Here is a 7,582-nt window from a genome sequence, read left to right on the forward strand (position 1 = left end):
AATGATTCAAATAACGCTACGATATGTGATACCATACAAACACTTATATATAGGAAGTACCAGCGGCGTATCCACCATGCTTGTATCATATTACACCCGCCTCGTTACTTAAGTCACTTACGCAAACCAAACCACCAATATAGAATGTTCATGTTTAAACCAATAGTCCAAGGTTATTGTATAACTCAAGTTAAATGTAAACCATGTAATGTATAAACAAAAGTTATGTATGGTAAGTGAAATGAGATTTCTTAAACCACAAGTAAAAATTGTACAAAACAAGGTGTTTGAATAAATCAAAAGTTATGCTTTGTAAAATAATGTAAGGTTAAACGAATAACCTTATAGTAGCATATTAACAGTATACTTTGGATTTGTAAATAACATATTAAAAATATGTTTTGGTTTGTTGATAAAATCCATCGGTTGGTTCTGTACAATACCACACATGAGAGTATATCAAACTATACTTTTTGGGAGTATATCAAAATATACTTTAAAGGTGTGATTTAAGAATTCATTCAGACCTAGTGCATCAAACTACACCTTTGAGACTATAAGGATACCACAAAGGAAATCCCTATTTGAATGGAGAAACAAATTGGTTTCAGACATTCCATGACAACAGGAATGGGGTGTCTAGTCCTATAGCTCTATATCATACTACCAATCGGTCTGGTGAACAAAATAAGTACTATTCCAACAATTACTTTTGTAATCCTTGGAAATCAGTGTTTAAAGCATAGATAGTCATTTAGTTTGTCAAAAGATAAATACTAACATGTATAATCAATTATACTTTGAAATCATGAAAATAACAGATAGGTACACATGCTTCACCCCAAAACAGTTGAAAACAGTAAAAGAGGGGAACTATGTACTCACCTGAGATTGCTTAGAAGTTCTTGTATGATAACCAAACAATGCTAGAGATTACGGAATATCAGACGGCACCTAATAGGTAGCTATGTTAATATACCGGACCAAATCGGAAGGATCGGATAGTATGCGGGTTCGTAAACCAAACGAGTATGGAGACTCGTGTAATATGGTTTAACAAAGCCTACATACTAAAATGAAACCTAACCTAAGTGCTTGCGACCCATCACGACCCGTTTAGGTAGCTTATGCTACCTTACGCGTCGTTCGCGTAGAACGTGTCTGGAACGCCTAACATCGTGACCACAAGGAATAACCTCGGGAGGTTATAGCTATGGTCACCAAATGTGTTTGGTCGGATCCTAATGATCAACCAAATGGGTCGGGTTCGAAAGTATAAGCGATGGTTTAGATCGCTTACCTTACGACCCTATATACGCACTATACTAAAAGTGACGAGCTAAGCATGTTAGAACATGCTTAACTAAGTTTAGAAAACAGGTTTGGCATCAAAGCAAACGGCTTTGATGCTCACGAGTAGTTTGGTTACAAAATATGCAAGAATGCACATTTTGGCCGAAACTACGACTCGTCACTGAGCCTAGATAACGTGGTAATCAGTAGGTATAATCACTACGGACTATAACCATCGTGATCACGCTCACGTTATGAAGTTCCATGAACTTCGGGTTGACCATAGACTGGTCAATGCAGAAAGTCAACAAAACGTTGACTTTCGGACTCGAAAAGCGAATAAAAGAACGAAAGAATACTTACGGAGGTTCCCCGAATGCTAATCTAGATCAAAGAGCTCAGGTATGAAGCAAAGGCATCAACTTAGAGCATTTTGATCAGATTGTGTGGGTTTTTGGCAACAAGGGGGGGTATTTATAGGAAAAGTAGAACCATTAGGATCGTTTATCAAATATCATGCCATGATCTTGCCCGTACACTTGTCAAAATGTTGTGGTTACTGACAATGGCCCTTGGCTCTTGATTGGGTGAAAGGGCATTGCCCCTTGAATGAACGAAAGGCCAACTGAAAGTGGATTCAATGAATCTGCTGTACTGGGGACTCCTTACGGACCGTATGGCTTATGGCTTACGGTCCGTAAGCCCTCACTTTGGCAGATTTACAGTTTTGGTCCCTACAGCCCCTAAACTTGGTATTTGATGCATTTTTGACACGTTTAAGCCCTGTTAACCCCATTTCAAAGCTCTAAAATGAAGTTAAAGTATAGGGAACTTAAAATGTGCTCAAAAATATCTCGGATGTCGGTTCGTTTGGCCGTACGGTCGCGATGTTCGGTTAATTACGACGGAATGCGCATAAGCGCGAAAGACGATCCAAATTGCGCGACGAATGGATTTTTCTCATGCCATACACTAAGGCATAATATAAGGATGCTTACATAAATTTTTGGATGTCCGGATGTATTCAGAACGTAAGTTATGCGCAAAAGTGCAAACTTGTGCACTTTTTGACACTTTTAGCCCCTGAATGATCCAAAGGTTTGTTTTAGCATACCAAACACCTCAAAGCCTATTTCTAAGCTATGTAAAGGATATTTATGGTATGTTTAACTTATGTACATGTTCCAGAATGTTCGTTACAGATCAAATTGGCATACTTTCGCAGTTTGTCAAGTTTAGTCCCTGTAAGCGAATTAACTTGTTTTTGCCACACCAAAGCCTTCAAAACTTATTTCTAAGTTATGTAAAAGTTATTTAAGGTATGTTAAGCCTATGTCACTATTCCGGAGTGTTCGTTGGATTAAACTGGTTATTTTTACGCATCAGAGCGCGTATAACCCTCCAGAGAGCGATTTAAAGCTTAAAATCGAACTAGAGTTGATGTGTGCAAATGATACATATATTTTTACGAATCCCAAGTATGAGATACAATATTTCATTGTTATGGAATTTGTTTGATGGTTGAAGTGACACAGGTGTCACATTTCCCCTCATCACCTATAAATAGCACCTGTCACATCACTTGAACAGTGATGTGACCGCTCCCACTCGACCAGCATGCTTTGGGGCTATTTCCTATAGATTTCTCGCGATTCTTGTAAGTTTCTACCTCAAATCTTGTACTCCTATGATCCACACACACTTCTTCATCATTTCCACCTTTGAATCCTAACTTTTAACTGTGAAATCAGTGGATTTGAGGTGTTCTAGGATGATGTCATCATAGAGTTCTCATGAACTTCAAGTCTTGGCCTCATTCCACCGAGAACAACTCAGATCTGAAGGATTTCTACAAGATTCAACAATGTTTTCGCATAGATTTACACATATTCATAGTTAAAAGGATTGAAAGATAGTTTTCTAACTTTCTTTCAACTCTTTTACACTCAATGCACTCAAAACCGATAAAATCGGAGCTCGTTCTGATCTTCTACTCATTCTTAGGGAAGTGTTGGTTCAAGATTTGATTTCAATCTAAGAGACTACCGACTTCGGGTTAAACATGAATGACCGTCTGGAACAGTTGACTGATCGGACTAGAGTGATTCCTGTTCGATCGGATCACTTGGATCATGATGGGGATTCTGTTGTTTAGCACGACGTCACATCGTCTCGATCAAAACTGCAAAACATCAAAATAATCAGGTGCAAAAAGACGATCAGGCTGTTGGGACGAATTGTCGTCCGATCGGATTGCCACCCGATCGGACAGCCATCTGATCGGCTTACACTTGGTTCCCCACTTAAACTATTATTTCAATTTTTCAAAGTTTTAAATCCGTCCGATCGGATTGCCATCCGATCGAGCGACCATCCGACCATGTGATGTTTGGACTTCAACACTTAGACAATTTTCAACATGTTCAATAGATAGTCAGTTCCAAACGGATTGCCACCCATTCGGATTGCAATCTGGTCGAGTGACAAACTGCTGTGAACTTGTTCTCACCAAGTATCCTACTAATCGGATCGTCACCCGATCGGACCGCCGTCTGATCGATCGACCTGAAGGGTAGAGATACTTCTCTGTTTTCAAAATGCTACATCGAAAACTTCAAAAGGCAAACCATCATACACAAATACATCCTTACCAAACGAGGTGACAATCCAAATCGAATGGCCATCTGATCGGATGACCATCCGAATGGATTGCCACCCGATCGACTGGCCATCCGATCGGATTGCCATCCAATCGGATTACCATCCGACACTTGGTACACTGCCACCGTTTAACGCACTATTCGACGCTTACGCTATCAATCTGTAATCAGGCTAATCTCTGACGCGCTCCCTTCAATCCAACCAAGTTGTGTTTACTTGCTGAACACCGACTGTGAGTATACTTGAACCCTTTTTATCGAATTTTAGGTGTAACATACGTTCCTATCAATCAAAGTTATCAAAACGAATTATTCAATCAAACTGTATATCACTTGCGAATAACTGTTATGCACATTTATACGTGATGCTAGTTACATATGTGTTAGGACTTATACTCGTGAGGTCCCGCCTTAACTAGTATAGTACTATAGCACCCGACGGGGTCTAGTTAGGATGAATAGCAATCGCAATCGCAATCGCAGCTCGAGTGACTTAGCTGGTAGTATCTGTCTTGTATGCATGTATGTTGAGGTATCTCGTTTATGCATTTGGTAATTCGCAGCATTTTTAACTAATTACGCTACACTATCAAAACTTGTATACTCGCCAATACTTTTGTATTAACGTTGTTTTAACGTATTTTGCAGGTTTAGTCGCAGTCTACATCAAATCGAGCTAGGAAGTCTAGAAACTCACCTAAAATCTAGGTTGTCGGATTTGTATTGTTCGAGAGGACAAGAAATCTGTGATAACTTATGTGATTGTATCGATTGTTAGTATGGGATAACAAATGAAATAAATATTGTCGCTTTATTGTTGTTATGGAATCTCTTGAGCAATCTGATTCGCCTACTGCCGCGCCCCGATGATTTAGCCATCGGTTGGGGTGTGAAAGTTTCGATCAACTAGAGGAGAGAATGAGAGTTGATCATCAGTGGACGATGCAGAGCCACCACCGCCAAGATGACATGCTTAGGTACATGATGTCAGGTATGCATCTAGATGTGCCTCCACCTTTTTCCGGATTACTTCCTCCACCAGTTTATGGCGGTGAGCAACAGGCTCCGTATGTCTATGGACAGTATCTGGGGTATGATCAGTGGGGTGGATAGAGTGGTTATGGGTATGGTGGCCAGTATGGATGGCAGCAGACAGGAGGTTCAGGTGTGCAGCAAGTGGATGAGGAGGAAGACGACGAGTGAAGGAAATGGATTGAAGCGACATATATCCTTTTATGACTATTTTATTTTATGCTGCTATGATAGTTCGATTGGGTTATATTAGTAAGACAATGTGTTTTTTTTTCTTTTGAACTTCGGATGTTGGTACTATGGATGTTTGGTAGTAGTTTGTTTGGTATGGTATGTTTGATTTAGGTTGATGATTGGAGCCGCTTTCTGTTCGTGTGAGAGAGAGTTTTGGTACTGTTTGCTGAGCACGTTCGGTATTGGAGGGCACTTATGGAATTGACTGGCACGTTGACAGTCTCATATTTTTCGAGCTAAGTCTTTTTCATCGTAGAGTTTTGTATTTTTTTGTTTTTCTTTTGTTTTTATTTCGTAGGTAGTTTCTAGTTTTGTTCGTTGAGTCTTGTTCTACTCTTGCATTAGGGACAATGCAAATCTCGAGTGTGGGGATGGGACATTAGAGTCGTAGTGTAATTGCTTTTTATTTAAAAAAAACTGAAAATGTCTTTTGAATTTGAGTTTGCAAAAAAAAACGGAAAATGATAGGAAAGATGGGTTTTTTATTCGGGTTGTATAATAATAATAAGAGATAAAAAATAGTCGTGCTTATGTCTAATTTGGGATATGTGAATAGGCCCGGTCTGGTTCTAGGTTCCTTTGATCTAATATACTTTAATTGTCGGTTTGCTAGTGGGTACTCACCTAGGAAAAATGGGAAATTGAAACTGCCGATAATAGTATAAGGAACATTGTTTTAAGTTAAAATCGTTAGAATATTTAGTCATGAAAAAAATATAGAAAAGAAGAAAAATTTGAGCTAGAAACTGAATGAAAATAGCACAAGCCTATGTAGTCTTGGTTGGGAATAGCGACGTTAAAACCGGAATGCCTCTAGGATGTGTGAAATCGAAATTACAAAGAAAAAAATTACCGACGCCTATGTAATCCGAGTTGGGGATAGCGACTTTACAGCCGGAATACCTCTAGGTTAGGTAAAGAAACGTCTAGACTCAAAAAGAAAAAAAGAAAAAGGAAAAAAAAGAAGAGAAAAAAGAAAAAAAGTATATTTGATTTTAAATTCTCTTGATTTTGATATAAAACAGTTAGGAATTGGTCCAGTGATCGTTCCTTTTGTTCCATAAGCTTGAGGCGGGATTAGATGGAATGTGGCTTCTAGTGTGAGACCCTAGGTAGACTGACCGCATATGAACTAAACTTGCATGATAAGGGCTTAGAAACGGATTCGGGTTTAAAGGGACAAATATATTTGCAATCGTGGCTAACATACGTTTCGACTTTAATAAATATAAATAGTTTTTATCCCGTTTATTTACTTATCTGATTCCGTTTGCATATATCTTTTTCGAGGACGAAAAAATGCTAAGTGTAGGGATGTTTGATGTACTGCAAAGTACATATGTTTATAGTGTGTATTTTGGTCAGTTTTTGGATATTTTGAGTCTAGTTTAGGTTAGAATTTCGATACTGCTGGCGTTAAGCTATGATTTCAGGTCTCGTTGCTTAAAGTGATGAAAAAGGAGTCAAAGCGAGCAGTTTGGAGGAAAAATGGGATTCGTATGGGAGTCGGAAAGCTGGAAGAACAAGAAAAAAATAAAATTGCAAATAGGGGGCGCCGCCGTACGCGACGCCTAAGGGCTGGACCCGTCGCACTACGTCTAGCCTGTGACAACTGTGCTCTGTAATCGTTCTACGATGTAAAACAATGTTGATTATTAATAAAACAATGTACTTTGGTGTTATTATATGTGTTTTGATGTTATTATGTGTGTATTTGTGTTTGGTGATTTTTACAATTCGATTCGATTCCAATTTCAAGCTTTAAATCGCTTTCTGGAAAGTTATACGCGAACTGGCGCGTAAACGCAGTCAGTAAAACGCGACAAACATTCCGGAATAGTGACATAGGCTTAACATACCTTAAATAACCTCCACATAACTTAGAAATAAGTTTTGAATAGGTTGGTGTGTTAAAATCAACTTTGTTCGATCGCAGGGACTATTTGTGTCAAACTGCGAAACTATACCGATTTGTGTAGTAACGAACATTCCGGAACTTGATCATAAGTTAAACATACCCTAAATATCCTTTACATAGCTTAGAAATAGGCTTTGAGGGGTTCGGTATGCTAAAATAAACTTTATTGATCAATAGGGACTAAAAGCGTCAAAAAGTGCACAAGTTTGCACTTTCGCGCATATTTTACGTTCTGAATATATCCGGACATCCAAAAATTCATGTAATCATTAAAATATTATGTTTTAGTGTGTGGCATGATAAAATTTCATTCGTCGCTTAATTTGGATCGTTTTTGCGTTCGTTACGACTTCCGTCGTAATTAACCGAACAACGCAACCGTACAACCAAACGAACCGACATCCGAGATATTTTTGAGCATGTTTTGAGTTCCCTATACTTTAGC

Source organism: Helianthus annuus, chromosome 10, assembly GCF_002127325.2.
Source record: "Helianthus annuus cultivar XRQ/B chromosome 10, HanXRQr2.0-SUNRISE, whole genome shotgun sequence".
NCBI classification, from domain to species: Eukaryota; Viridiplantae; Streptophyta; class Magnoliopsida; order Asterales; family Asteraceae; genus Helianthus; species Helianthus annuus.